Genomic DNA, 16329 nt, shown 5'->3' with positions numbered 1-16329 from the left:
GCTCTGGTGCGATAGCTGCTGCGCTGACTCATTGCGAGGCTGAGCCTGGTCACCTGCGAGTGACCAGAAAAACTCTGAAAACTCCAAGTTCTTTCCCCTGGCACAAGGGACAGGCCCACAGAGCAATGTAAGGGACAATGAGAGACCAAAATGATGCTGCTCATGATGGCTCCCAGGACTCTGCCACATTCACTGTGCTAGCTACACACTCATTCAGAACAGCCATTTTTTTAACCTAACACTGGGAGACTGTTTAGAATCGCTTCATGGTGCTATAGTGCTAGAGACGACAATATACACTGAAATTACTGAAGTTTATGTAGGAGAAAAATTTGAGCAGCTTAATATGAGATCCAGGTATCTAAAGGTATAGCATACCTCTTTTATAATTCTTTTTATTTTTTTTTAAAGATTTATTTTATTTATACAAGAGCTGGGGTACAGGCCAGATGTGCAGGAGGGTGAGAGGATTCACCAGAGACAGAGCAGGAAACAGAACAGTCAGACTGACTGAAATACACTGCTGAGGGGAGCAGTGGGCGAGACAGGAGAGGTCTGCTGCGCCATGTGGGTATCTCCCTGGCTGGCCAGGATCGAACCTACACTGCAGAGGCTGCAACAAGCCTCACAGTGCGGCGCTCAACTGCTTGCACCACCAGGGAGGCCCCTCTTTTATAATTCTAAATGTGGACATCTAGGAAGAACTAGACTTATCCCAAAATAAATACATATACTTGAAGAATATACGTAAGTTTCCTGGGGTGGTTGCAACAAAACACCACAGACTGGTGGCTTAAAACAACAGAAATTTGTTCTCTTGCAGTTTTGAGGCTAGCAGGTCACAGAGCTGCAGTCCCTGTGAAATTCGCAGGGAAGAGGTCTCCTAACCTCTCCCTTGCTCCCTCGCTCCTAGCTGGCCCTGGCCCCCCACAGTGGTAGCCCCCAAACTCCAGCTCCACCATGATCTCTGGTGCCTCCCCTGTAGGTCAGGTCACAATTCCTTCTTCTAAAAACACCAGACAGCTGAGTTAGAGGCTCACCCTGCTCCAGCCTGGCTTCATCGTAACTAGTTAGATCACATCTGTCACCACATCTCACTAGCCACATCTCAACTAGCGACTAAGACTAAGTCTCGGTCCATCTTCACTAATTATTTATAAAGACCCTGTATCTAAATAAGTCACATTCTGAGATTGGGGGTTAGGACTTCTATAGGTCTTTTGGGGGAACACAATTCAACCCCTAACAACTACTAAGGAACACAGCTGAACTAGAAAATTCAACAAAATATAAACAAAATAGTTTTTTAAGATTTATTTTTATTTATTTATGCATACAACAGCTGGGGTGCAGGCCCAAGATGCGAGGGGTGAGAGGATTCACCATAGACAGAGTGGGGAACAGAACAGACGGATCTACCGAAATACACTGCTGAGGAGAGCAGCGGGGAGACAGGAGAGGTCTGCTGTGCCCTGTGGGTTAGGGGATCGAACTCACACCACAGCAGTGGCTTCACAGGGCTGAGACTTTAACCCCTGCGCCACCAGGGAGGCCCAAACAAAATACTTTTGCAGAAATATTCTATTTGGGGGTTTAAGTTCCTGAAGGATTTGGCCGAGTGAACGCTGTTGCAGCCAGATGCACCTCATTCCTTGGGAAGGGAAGTAACTTCTCTCTGGAGGTACCAAGCCCTTCCCGGGACTGGCAGCCTCGTCCCCTGTTCCTCCTCTGTGGCCCTGTGGGTTCAGACCCGCCTGCCCAGTGTCTGTGACTCTTCTGGAAGCTGAGCAGATGTTATCTTGCCCTCCCTGAGCGCAGTAGCTCTCCAATCACTCCCCACTGAGCTCCACTGCTGCGCGTTCTCCTCAGAGCTTAACCATCAACCCAGCGCCTTCCCCAGCCTCCCCAGGAACTCGGGCTGCACTCAGTCACGAATCGGCTCGCCAGTGGTCCCACCCGCATCCACCAGTATTTGAAGTCCCTCTCAAGCATCTAACCTCAAAACTGTCTCCTTCACCAAGGAGGTGGAGGGGGTCCTGCTTTGGTGAAACTCTGCCAGCACTGGCTGCCTCATGAGGGAGGCGCCGATTGAAGCAACGGGACCCTTGCTCGCACACTACCAGTCATGCGGGCATCACAGAACATCCAGCCGGAGTGGACCTTCCCTGCGGGGCCTCCTGGCTGCACAGGTCACACCTCGGGGGCCAGAGGCCGGCCTGGGGCCACAGCCCCACTCCCCAGAGCCGGTTCTCCTTGACCTCCAAGGACCTCCCTGAGTCACACAGCCTCAGAGCCTTGCCAGTGTCACCTCAGCTTCCTTGTGAAACTGCTTGTTCAGGTGCAAGTTCGTCCTTTCATGTGCCCCCTCTGTGATTCTCTGACTCCAGGCGGGCGGGAGCTGGGCTGGGGATCCTGACCTGGCCCCTCCACATTCGCCCAGGCCTGTCCCCCAGGGCTAAGGGCCCTGTCCCTGCCTGGCCTCTCTGAACCAGAAGTACACAACCGCCCCCCCCCCATGATAGCGCTCGTGCGGGGTACACAGAGAAGGCAAGTAAACAGATGAACTAAATGAACCAAGCATAAACTCTTGGACTGGGAGACCCATTTGTGGTCACCAGAAGAGTCGGGGTGGGGGCTCAGCAAACAGGAGAAAGGACACAATGACCTGAAGGAAGCATGTGGGCTCCAGCAGTGGCCGTCGCGGCGCTGGACGATGAACTCGAGAAAGGCATATATTGTAACGCCGTTTCAACTTAAAATTGTTTTAAAGATTAAATAAATACGAGCACATCCTCAGGCGACAGTGTCTATCCAGGCCCATGTCTATGCAAGACAGACCGTGTCTTTGGATTTTCAAGAGAATCCAGAAATGGGTTTTTCCATGTGAAATCTCACTTTAAAATGTTGACCAAAAGGTAACGAAACTGCAGGCGCGAGGCTTCCTTGAGCCCCGGGGCGGTGAGCTGCAGGGTGCCCGCACCACCTCCTGAGGTGGCCCCCTCAGCCGCCCACAGCCACGTCCCCTCCGTGAGGCTGCACAGTCTCTCTCAGGTGGCTGCTGGGCTACAGAGAGGCGTGGGGGTCGCCCGTGTGTGTAGGGGCATCTGTGGGGGGATATGTGCCCTCCCTCCCCAGCCACCCCGAGAGGAACAAACACTTGGAGAGCTGGTTCCTGCTTCTCATGTGAGTTTCTGTTTGAGGAATTCCACGCGCTTTCAGTAACACAATAGGCCTTGTTGGAGTGGCCTGGGGTGGGGTCAGGACAGCTTGGTAAACACACACTGTGCCCAGGTCGGGGCGCACACTGTGAGCAGGAAAAGGCCGTCGCGCACTGTTCTGCCCCAGGAGCGAGCTGTGACCTGGACCCAGTCTGAGGGGGTTGTCTGACCAGGGATGAGAGGACAGGGGCTGGAGGGGAGACCCTGCCCCGCAGGCCCAGGCAGCAGCTCCCTTACCCAGACCACGTGGACAAGAAAGTCAAGACCCAGGGTCCCAGGCCAGGCCTCCCAGGTTAGGGCCACAGCCAGGCAGGCCCAGAGTTGACCAGCATCCCAAGGAGGTGAGAGGACCAGAACCCTTTTGTTTCTAGACACTGGGCTCCAATAAGTTACCATCGAAGGGCACTGTCAACGCGCCCTGAGCCAAATCTGACCTGTCCGTGCCTAGTGAGCGTGAGCAGATTCCAACCCGAAGTGACGTCGGCGGGCGGGGCAGGTGTGTGCATCCCTGTCACTGGAATGATTGATTCTAGCTTTCCAGAAAACCTATCTGTGCAGAGTAGAGCCAAGTGGAGTGTTGGCAAATGCAGTATCCTGCAGATTGAATCAAAATCGACGAAGTATATTTTCTTGCCTAAATTACCCAGTACGGTTTGAATACGGAAGACACTCACCATGTGGATTTTAACTCTCATTCTCTCTAAATCATACAGATCCACAGCAAATATTTAAGTTACAGATGACTCGTGTTCTTAAACATTGTGCAGGAAGCAGGTAGACACTTCATGTGTTTGTTTCAGTTTCTATCTTTCTAAAGTAATAGAATTTATCCTTACAGAATTTTACACACTTTTCCACACTCCTTAACTCTAGGGCGACGCAGAACTCCCACTAATTGAATAAGTGCCTCCAATGCACTATTTATAACTGTGAGCACAGGTTTTATAATCGTGTCAGGGTATAAGAATGCACTGACGGGGGAGGCGGGAAAGATTTGGGGTGTAAAGCAGGTGCTGCAGCTTGCCTCTGCCACCTGTGGAACACTCAAGGGTCAGGAGGTCACCTTTTTCAAGGCCAGAGAGAAGCAGCCCGTGACTTGTGGATGGATCTAGATGTACTTGCCAAAGTGTCTGCCTTGTCAGGTAAGCTGGAGATTTCATCTACTCATTAGGTAATGAGTATTGGGGAGGCCCCCCGACATGGAGTCCTCGGTGTCTGGTGCAAGTTTGTTCGCAGAGTGATACTTCTACTCATCATTTTTGAACCTTGTTTTGTTATGGAATATCTAAAATATTCAAAAGAATTTTTACATTTTATGTATATACTACATAAAAATATTATTTATTTCAGTGTTTCTCAGTGAGGGTCAATTTTGCTCCCCGGGAACATTGGGAAATGTCTGCACCCATTTTTTTATATTTATTTTCATACATTGTTGTAAAGTTTGGGAAAATATTTGATTTCTTCCCTCAGGTATCTTCCCCACGGTTCTCCCACCACCACGGCACCCATGAACCTTCACCACAGTCCCTTGTGCTCCTCCCTGCCCTGGTTGACCCCTCCACTCCCCCGTCCCCATGTCTCAGATCTGCGGTCAGCTTGCAAGGTGTGTCTTTTGCCTAACCCTTTGCTTGGATTCCCCATAGTCCACATGCAAACGAGACCATCCGATATTTATCTTTTTCTTTCTGACTTATTTCACTGAGCATAATCCCTTCCAGCTCCATCCATGTTGCTGCAAAGGGAATGAGTTTATATTTTCTGATTGTTCAGTGGTATTCTGTTGTGTGTATATACCACATCTTCTTGATCCCTTCACTGTTTGGGGGCATTGGGGTTGTCTCCGTATCTCAGCTATTGTGAACAGTGCTGTGATAAACAGAGGGGCGCAGGTTTCCTTTTGAATTAGTGTTTTTTGTCCTTTGAGTAGATTCCTAGGAGTGGAATCTATGGATCATATGGTAGATCCGTTTTTAGGGTTCTGAGGAACCTCCACACAGATTTCCATAGTGACTGGACCAGTCTGCATTCCCACCAGCAGCTAAGAGAGTTCCTTTTTTAACCACATCTTCGCCAGCATTTGTTGTTTCTGGTTTTTCTAGTATGGCAGTGTGGACATGGAGCTAGTGTGTTTTAAGTAATGAAATGCAGACTCCACTGATTTTAGCGCTTTCTTTTAGTTGCCAAAAGATTTGTCCTCTTTGGCGATTTTGTACCTAGAGAGGTTTCTCAGCATGTTTTTGCTCCTTCTATGGTTGATGGAAATATTTCAGCAAATTCATCGAAGTCACAGCTGCCTCACCAGAGCAGTCAGGTAGATGAAGAGCTCGGGGGTCCAGGTTGACCTGGAGTTGGTAGGTGCCTCTGGGCACCTATGAGAGAGATGAAGGTAACTGGGGAAGGAGCACAAGGAGTCTGGGGGTGAAGCAGGAAGGGGCGTATACCTTGGGGGCAGTTCCAGGTGCTCAGGTACAACTGAAATAGGAAATTCAGGCAACATGTCTGTACTGAGCATCTGAACAAACTGTGGCAATTTTTCCTTCTAGATCACTGATTTTTATTTCTACTGTAAAGTCACACTCTGTGTAATTACCCCAAATACTATTAGAACTGAATGCAAAAGACTATAAACTCACAAAGAAAAACCAAACTTCATGTGCAATATATATGAGTTATATATTGGTTCGCAGCAAACCATCTCAAAACTCAGTGGCTTACAAACAAACATATTTCATTTCACAGATTCTAGGATTCCAGATTAGGATTTTGGGAATATCTTGGCTGGACTCATCTGACTCCACTCTTCCACGAATTATAAACAGAATATCATTTGGGGCTGCCATCAGCTGAAGGCTTGACTGGGGCTGAAGGTCTAGCTCCATGATGGTGACTCCCAGGACTACCCAGTCAGTGCTGGCTGTTGATGGGAGGCCTACCCCACTATGCAGAGTTGCGCTGCATCCTCTTAGCTGGGCTACTGGTGTCCCGCAGAGCAAGAGATCTAACAGCGCAAGGTGAAAGCAGAATGTCTTTTATAACCTAGTCTTGGAAGTCACACCCCATCACGTCCACAAAATCTTATGACTTACATGGGATTGCACCCCTAATGAGTAAGGGAGGTGACAAGCAAAAGCACTGGACACCATCTTACAGGGCAACTGTCACCCCATGGAAGAAGCATGCCCATGTGAGCATGTAATTAACACAGATACATTCTTGGGGGGAATGACCAACTGAGCAGCTTTCTGCCCACACCTGAGAGTAGAGGACCAAGGCCTCATGATATACTCAGAGGTGAGACTGACAGGGAAAGAAGAGAGGCAGGAACACCATCCTTTTCGTGACTTTCAATTCACTGGAACACATATTCCCACATACTTGAAAAGTACCACTAGGATAAAAGACTCAATCAATACCTAGAAGCTAAGAAATAATTAAATCCAGTGAAATTCAGTTCTAATATAAAGACCAAAGGAGCAATTTGCTAACATGACACAGATGAGAAATGATAGCATCAAACTCAGAGAAATGAAAGCAGAGAGAGAAATGAAGAAAAAAATGTTCTGATGTGAACAAAGTCACTTTCACACAGTGATTTGGGAATTCTAAGCATGGTGACCAAAGAGAGAAGGGAAACATCTTATGTTCTTCAAGTGCCAAGGCACCCAAGGAAATTTCCTTTCAATTAATTGTATGCAACATTTATTATCCAACAATTAGGTGTGATGTGCTATAATCATAACTTGCAGAGGAGATTTAAAGACGAAGAAAGCATGGTCCCATGCTCAGGGAGTTTATCTTTAGGGAAACAGATACATACACAGATAGGAGAACCATGAGTGCCCACAGGGAAGCAAGGGGTTATGGGAATGCTGAAGAGGGCCCAAGGAAGCCTTCCTGGAAGAGGTGGCAAATGAGTGGGACATTACAGAATTCACAGGATGTTGACAGGTAAGGCCTGGGATGAGAAAAAGTAGGAAATACCATGTTTGGTGGAAGAGCTTGAGCAATCAGAGGTTGGCAAGTCAGGATTTGCTTGGTGAACAAAAGTAATCTAGACAGTAACTAGGGTGAAAGGTTAGAAGTGATAAGGGATAGTGGGTTGTCCTTTATGGGAGAAGAGGTGGAGAGGATGCACGGCAACTAGAATGTAATGTTTTAATGCCATGAATTTATTCTAAAGTAGTGGAAATCATGTTGACAAAGTTCAGATCCCAGTTCTGCCACTCACCAGCTGGGTGAACTTAACAAATTGCGTAAATTCTGTACCTCAAATTTTTCATCTGAAAAAGGTGATGATAATAGTACCTATCACATAGGTAATAAGATTAAATGACTTCATAGATGTAAAGCCCTAGAACAGAGTCTGGACAGTGTTCCAGCATCATCACATTGTTTCTTCAAGGAGATAACTATGGCAGCCCCTTCAATGGAAGGGAGGGGCTGTGGAATGTTGTGAAAGTAGGAAAAAAGACTGATGATCATCTGACATAAAATTATGAAGTGAGAGGAATTCAAATATTGGCTAAGTATATACCCCCATAGAACTCATTGTACTGGTCGTGATTAAAAAAAAAAAAAGTGAAGCTTAAGAAATAACTTAGATCCCCCCACACCACCCCACCCCCAGCCTTAAGGCACTGAGTTGTTTCTCACTGGAAGTCACAGCCCACACTGGCGGGGATGTTTTGTAATGCGTGACCTCTCAGGGACCTGATGGAAACCCCACCTTCTTGGAGCAACACCTCCTTGGTTGTTGTGACAAGATAGTTGGAGGGTCTCAGACAAGCCCTTCATTGATTTAGCAGGAAGTGGTCCATGTTGCCCAGAGACCAGAAGGCGTGCACAGCCCCGCCTGCTCGCAGCAGGCAGGGTTATCAGGCAGATGACGCAGTAACCAGAGGACAGCAAGTGCCTCTGCCGCAGAGTGAGTGGGCTTGGATGGGGAAACAATAAATTTGGCTTTGGAAGTTGTATTAGCTGGTAAGAGCCACCATAAAAAAAAAAAAAAATACTACAGATTGGATGGCTTTAACAAGAGAAATTTTATTTTCTCACAGTTATGGAAGCTACAGGTCCAAGATCAAAGTATTGATTGGATTCTGCTGAAGGCCACCTACAAGGTATATCCTCACATGGTCTCCCTCTGTGCCCACCGCTGCTGTCCGTGTCTAATCTCTTCTTTTAGAGACACCAGTCACACTGGGCTATCGGATTATAGCCCAGCCTGGAGGCCTCATTTTCACTTTATCACCTCTTTAAAGGCCCTGCCTCAAATACAGTCCTCTTCTGATTTATTAGGGGTTAGAGCTTCAACATATGAATTTGAGGGTGTACAGTTCAGCCCATAATTGATATTTTGTGTTTGACGTAACTGAAGGGGTCACCTAAGGCTATTCTTAAAAATAAATCAGTTTTTTTGGCCACTCCAGTGGTGCAGCAGGTTGGGCGCAGCGCTGTGGAGCTATCCATAGCCCCTGCAGTGCGGGTTTGATTCGTAGCAGGCCGGGAGATAACCACATGGGCAGCAGACCTCTCCTATTGCGCCCACTGCTCCCCTCAGCAGTGTCTTCAGTCTGTCTGCCTGTTCTGCTCCCCACTCTGTCTCTGGTGAATCGTCTCACCCTCCCGCACCTCTGGCCTGTAACCCAGCTCTTGTATAAATAAATAAATCTTTAAAAATAGACAAATAAATAAATAATCAGTTTTGTTAGATGTTGGAAAGTTGACCCTAAGTCAAATGAGTCCATTCAACCTAAGGGACAGTGATCATAGATGCTATTTCTATTCAGTTTTTGACAGAATGAACAAGCTGAACATCACGAGCATGAAACAAAAGGAAAAATTCTTACATAAAGAAAGAAAAATCTGATCTCTGGAATAGACAAATGTTAACAAAGAATGGAAATATTCACAGCTGTGAAATAAGTAATGAACTTAACCTGGCATTCGTTAAGGAAATTGAGGCCACAGTAATGATCCTAATTAAAATAAAATTAATCTCAGTGTCATACAGTAAACAGAAGACAACATGTCCATGATTATCCTTGCAGCTTTCATTAACCCATGATTAGAATCTCTATCACTGCCATGTCTCAGTCTACATCCTGCCAACACTTGGGAGAAGAGTTTAAAATTCAATCATGCAAAGTAAGCAAAAAACAGATGATTGAATTTTTCTCCATTCATCTGTTTTAGCATCACAGAAAAATAGCTAGTAACTAGAATTACAGGAAAGGGTGCCTGATGAATTTTCAGTGAAACACCAATTGGGTAAAATATTTTCTCAATACACTATGAAAACCAGAAAAATCAGGGCCTCCCTGGTGGTGCAAGGGGTTAAGCACAGCACTGTGAAGCTGTGTTCAGCCCCTGCAGCATGAGTTTGATCCCCAGCCATCCAGGCAGCTGCCCACATGGCGCAGCAGACCTCTCCTGTCTCACCCGCTGCTGCCTCTACAGTGTATTTCAGTCAGTCTTCCTGTTCTGTTCCTCACTCTGTCTCTGGTGAATCCTATCGCCCTCCTACACCTCTGGCCTGAACCCCAGTTCATGTATACATAAATAAGTCTTTAAAAAAGAAAAAGAAAAGAAAATCAGAAAAATATACACAGTGATGTACTGTGAGTTACCATTCTAAAATACAATAGAAGGCCAGGGAGGAGATATTTTTCCAATTCTTTCATGATCACACCTCTAGGATATTGTAAAATCTCCTTTAACTTCTTCTGTTTCTGCCCACACAGTTTAACTCGTGGGCCCCTGACCTGGCTCTTGTGTGTACAAGTTGCCCTCTGCATTTTGAGGGGGAATAGGTCAATCTCATGCACTTTACAATTCTCACAATGCCTCTTACAAGATTAAACATATCTGCCCCAAAAGAAATTCTTATTACAGACACACATCACTTAACGACAAGGATACAGTCTGAGAAATGCGTCACTGGGTGATTTCATCATTGGGCAAGCTTCACAGAGTGAGCTCACACAAACACAGACGGTACAGCCCACTGCACACCCAGGCTAAGTGGTATCGGCTACCGGGACCACCATTGTCTACGCAGTCCAGGGTCACTGTGAGAATAGTTTACATGTTATAAAATACAGGGCCATAAAAATCCTAACTGAATGGGGTGGGAGGGAAAGAAGGGGTCATAGCTTTTAAACTGACATCAGGTAAAGAATTACCGAACCGAGATTGTCAGGTAAAGTCTAGAAAAATGGAATTGCTGGACTTATATCCTTGACCCCAGAGCAACCACTGCAGTCATCACTGAGGCAGAGGTTTAGGGGACTCTGTTCCCAAGTATAACCCAGTCCACCCTGACACGTGTCACTGTCCCTTTAATAATCACAATGGATGCAGCAGTTGATATTCCAAAGCACATTTTGCAGCTATAAAGTGAGGGCGAGTTTAGTTTGGCTTGTGGCTTGGAATGAGAAATGTGTGCAGCCAACCAGGCTACTCATCTTGGTTTGGTTGATTCATCCATCAAAATCACTTGGTATGTGTTTCAAGGACACAGTTTGAATAAATTAATTTAAAAAATAATAAAGTATAGGGCCATTCTAGGTCATTAGTTTTCAAATTTTCAGCAATACTCTTGAATTTTCCCTCCTCTCCTCAGAGAATTTCACCAAAACTATCTTATTTTCCCTTTAACCAGCAAGCAGGACAGGAAATTCAGGCCAGACTAAGAGCCAGAAAGTCCTGACGGATCGTGACTTCCTGGCTGGCATTCTGTGTTATTTGCAGGAGGTGATCTGTGTTGGAGGGTGAAGTCGAGCCCCGACAGCTCCAGATGTGTAGATACAGTCATGGCCGCAGCACGCCACAGACACTGGCTCATGGGGAAATGGAACAGTCCTGTGTGCCCAAGAGCCGCTTCCCAAAAGGTTGCAGGGAGGGGAGGCAGAGCAGGAAGGAGCAGCAGGACCACAGCACTCTTCCTGGAGGGCTTGGAGAACAAGCAAGGGCCAATTTTGGTGATTTTTTCCTTGTGGGCCCACTACGTGTCAGGGGACACCTCACAGAGCAAGACAGGCAACTCCCTGCCTTCCTGGACCATACCATCTAGTGATGCCTCTAGTTGCTGCTTGCCATGGCCAGAGCCTTCTAGAAGATCCAAGATCCATGGACTGTTATCCCAGTGGCTGCTGCTGATTTCAGTTTCTCAGCCTCTACCTTCAGACCCCACCCTTGCCCGGTCGGCCACACCAGACAGCTCTGTCTGAGACCACGCAGCCCATAGGGGCTTCCTGGCAGGGGCCTGTGTGCATCGTCTGTGTGCTCAGCCACAGCCCCTCACCTGAACTCCTCTCTCAAAGGTGCTGTCTGTGGGTGAGGCCCCCTTCTTCTGACCACCACGGAGATCTAGTGTCAGAATCCAGGAAACTACTGAGCCCCACATGTTCTGTTCCCTCCATCAGCCACCAAGATGCTTCCCTGAATTCAGTGACCTTCAGAAGTGTTGATGAGGTTGTGGAGACGTGGGAGCTCTTGGACACCACTGGTGGGAATACAAATCAGTGCAGCCACTATGGAAAACAGGATGGAGGCTCTCAAAAAGGTAAAAATAGAAATACCATATGGGGCCTCCCTGGTGGCACAGGGGTTAAAGACAGCCCTATCAAGCTATTGCCAGACACTCCAGCATGAATTTGATCCCCAGCCAGCCAGGGAGCAACCCATATGGTGCAGCAGACCACCCCTGCCTCACCTGCTCCCCTCAGCAGTGTATTTCAGTAGATCCACCTGTTCTGCTCCCCACTCTCTCTGCTGAATCCTCTCACCCCCCCATCACCCCGGCTTACAATGGACATGATGTGGAAATAACCCATGGTACTGACAATGGATGAAAGGCTAAAGATGTGATGCATATACACAGTGGAACAGTTCTCAGCCATGAAAAGGACGTAATCTCACCTTTTACGACAACATACATGGACCTTGAGGGGATTATGCTAAGTGAAGTAAGTCAGAAGGAGAAAGACAAATACTGTATGGTTTCACTCATTTGTGGAATATAAAGGGGGAAAAAGCAAAGACTCTGACCACAGAATATTGGTTACTGGGGGAGGGGGGGGACAGAGGGGCCTCTGGTGGGTACAGGGGTGCTGGATATTTGGGGGTGGGTGTTCTGTGATGCGTGTTCAGTTGCTGGGGTGAGAAACTAGTCATTGAAACTTAGAGTTATAAACTTACCTTTGTAAAAAAATACAACAAATCAGTAACTTTCACACCTTTTTGATCCTGATCCACAGAAACAAGTATGTGTTACACAGTGTTAAGGAAACTTCTTATCAGTCTAATTAGGAGCCCATTCCTGAGTTACTTTCAGAGTCTGGCTACAAACGAAAAAGTCTTTGGTAAACCATCCATTTGCAGTGGAGAACTTAAAAAAAAAAAAAAAAAGATGCTTAGAGCGAGACTAAGCCAAGAAAATCAGTGCTTGGGTAGAGGTCAGTTGATTCTTAACTAATGCAGTCATCTGGACGAGCAGGTAACTGGTTTGCTTAAGCGGTTAATTCCATGAAAGTCCAGCAGAAAGCACTTCAGTGTTTCATCTGGAATGCTCATTTCTTTCCAGAAAGAGGTCGTGACGTCACCACACTCAGGATTCTGTCCCAGGCGAGGCTTGGGACAATTTTCCCTTTATAACTGCAAGCAGAACGCAAAGGGACTAAGACAAAATACTTACACTTTAGCCAGTCAACAAAGCTCAAGTTTTTCTCTTATTTTCTATTTCTTTAATTTTTTTAAACTTTATAACACACTAACGGTTCCCACTCTGCGGCATGAAAACACTGTGGACCAAGTACCCGGCGCCAGAGGCCAAGTCATGCCGGAAGCGCCGCTTTACAACGTGAGTTACTTGCAAGAATGAGCCTACTGGAAATTAGTGTGGTGCTTTACCCTGGATGCCTTCATTTAAATGTTTGTTGTTACTTGCCAAGGTCAAAATGTTTTCTAGGAAACACAGCTGTAATTTTATAATAAGAGCCCATATTAAAAGATAAGAAAGTTCATGGGAGTTTTACTTGCCATCCCTAGAAACCAGAAGCAGCCACCGTGCCCGTAAACATAATGGCTGGCAGACAGCAGACGCTTGGTCATCAAAGGCCTCGTTTCCACCATCCCCATAAAGACAAAGGCTGGGGTGACAGGGGTGATAACCTCATCATCATGTGAGAACAAAGACAGACATGAGCAGGAGGACACGTAGTTATATGACGCTCAAGAACAGGTGAAAAACCATTCAAGGTGACAGAGGGATGAACCTGGGGGGAGGGGCATTGGCAAGGAAGGGGCAAGATGATCCCTCCTTGGGCTAGAAACACTGATTTTAATCTGGGCGGCAGTTACACAGAGGTAAACGCACAAAATCTCTACCTGGATATGTTTTATCACAAAGAAAAATAAGAAACAAAAAGAATATGCTTTATAGACATGCATTTTAATGGCAACATTGTGGAGAGAATTTATTTCCAATTCCTACATTTCTTTTTTTTTTTTCTTCTTCTTTTTTTTTTTTTTAATTTTCTAGAGGCATGTCTTATTTATTTATTGTTTGTTTGTTTGGTTGGTTGGTTTATACATGCACTGGGTACAGTCAGAAGCGCGGGGGGTGAGAGAATTCACCAGAGCCAGAGCGGGGAGCAGAGCAGGCAGAAGGACCGAAGGACACTGCTGAGGGGAGCAGCGGGCGGCAGGAGAGGTCTGCGCGCCATGTGGGACCCTCCTCCAGTGGCCGGGGAGCAGCCGGGGATCGAACCGGCTGCAGAGGCTGCAGGCAGCTTCGCAACCCAGCGCTCAACCACTGCGCCACCGGGGAGGCCCCAATTCCTACATTTCTAACAGCAGCTTCAACCTAGAAGGAACATGTACATCTTAGGAAGCATGCATGTCACCTGTTATCACGGATGCCACGCTTGCACAACACACTTTGCACGTGCACCATAAATACCGTGTTGATTGCTACTGCCTCTCATTTCATTCCTACAGTACCTGCGGGTGGTGCAAACTGTCCAGGCATCACCATTCTGACTTTATCAACAAGCAAATGGAGACTCAAAAAGACTAAGAGATGTGTCCAAAGTCATACACCTGAGTATTGCCTTCAGTGTTGCCCTCCTACAACTGAGGATAGACCTTAGCTCACCTGAATCCAGATCAAATCCTCCACAACACCAGCATCTCCCCTTCAGCCAGGAATGAAAGGAAGACCCCAGGGAAGCCCTCAGCGTCGTCTCCCTTCCACCCCAAACACCCTGGAAGAACAGACCCCCACCTAGAGGGATGACCGGGGAGCGGCAATTATCCGGTAGCAGTAAATAGAGCCACCACACAGGACATGAACAGTACTTGTGAGTAACATGGTTCCCACTGTCACAGGTGACTCCTCTCAGCAAACTCCTGGGTAGGAAAACTTATCTCCCCTTTATAGAGGAAGGGACTGAGGCTCAGAGAAGTTCAGTAACTAGCCCAAGGTCACACAGCAGAGAAGCGGGAGGCCAGGGATGTCTGGCCTCAAAGCTTGTGCCTTCTGCCTCTGTTACCCTCCTGTTTACCAAGTTTGTTTTTTTTTGTTTTTTTTTTTTTAGATTTATTTATTCATTTACATAAGAACCGGGTAGAGGCCAGATGCGCAGGAGGGTGAGAGGATTTACCAGAAACAGAGTAGGGAACAGAACAGGCAGACTGACTGAAATGCACTGCTGAGGGGAGCAGCGGGCGAGACAGGCGAGGTCTGCTGCGCCATGTGGGACCGTAGCCCACCAGCCGGGATTGAACAGGCGCTGCAGAGGCTGCAGACAGCTTCACAGCGTGGCGCTCAACCGCCTGCGCCACCAGGGGAGGCCCTTCCTCTACCAAGTTTTAACAGAAATCAATCTTACTGAAATGCTTGCAAACACGCCCAGCTCAAATCTGTTTGCTGAGCCCCAGTCTGCTAGCTGAGGGCATAACTGCTGCCCAGTGGATCTGAGGCGTTAGATCCCAAGAAAATTACACCCCATGATTCACTGCAAAGATTCTGATGGGATCAGGAAGAACAGAGACCTTAAGAAGGTGAGTCTCTAGTGGACATTTTAAAAAACAGACCCATTTATTTAGGCCAAATTAGAGAAGAATTCACCATGTGCCCTACAGGCCGTAACGACCAACATGTTAAATCAAAATTAACCTTCATAAAGGACACGTGTGTGTTACACAGAGTTACAGGTCACACCTGAGCTTCAGGCAGGCTTTTTCCACTGTCAGCTCTGAGATCACTTACCTTCCCTAGGGCCTCAGCTCAGTCAAGGCTGAGGCCTCCCCACCTCTCTCCGTGACTCTCGGTGAGGGAGACCCACACCCTGGGCCTCCAGGCCTGACACTTGCAGCTAGGCCCATGGGAAACAACTTCACCAAGGAGCCCAATGTGTCCATGGGCTGGGCCCAGCCCCAGAGATTGGCAAAGGCCTTTGTTCTACCTGGTCAGGCCCAGGAAGAGGACCAGCTGTAGACAAGGGAGACAGCTAGTGAAGGGCAGATTTACCCCTTTGTTCTTTCTGGATTTCTTTAAAGCAATGTCACGGAACAAGACATCAAAGCCTTCCTGTCACCAAGATGGACTGAGACACTGCAAATGCCCAACATCTCCCTGTCCTGGGTAATAGGAGAGGCTGCTGCTTCGTTCCCAATCACAGCTCCTGTCTCTTCTGTCCACTCCCTTCAGGATAAAACATTAAGTGCCCAATACCTACCGCCTGGCAGCTTCCACAGCCGAGCAAAGCTACCCTTCCTCCAAGCCCCAAAAACACTGACTGCAACACGAATCCTGTGATTCCTCTTACTCAGACACCCCAAGATTTCCCATGTAGATGACCCCACCCCTACACCACATTCACTAAAACTCCAATCTGCTCAACTGTAGGTCCGTTCCTGGCGGTCATTGCCTCAAGTGTCTTCGACCACCTGCCTTCCCATTCCCAGGTCATTAAGAAGTAGCGTGTGTTTAGAAAACAAGAACATATTTTTATATAAATCCATAACAGAGACAACTGGGTAATAGAATGTAAGCCAGTGCCACAGGTCGTCAGTGAAAAGGCAAGAGCCTTTGCCGTCGAAC

Source organism: Talpa europaea (genome assembly GCF_964194135.1).
Source record: "Talpa europaea genome assembly, chromosome: 2".
Taxonomy (NCBI): domain Eukaryota; kingdom Metazoa; phylum Chordata; class Mammalia; order Eulipotyphla; family Talpidae; genus Talpa; species Talpa europaea.
Note: the sequence above shows the minus strand (reverse complement) of the source record.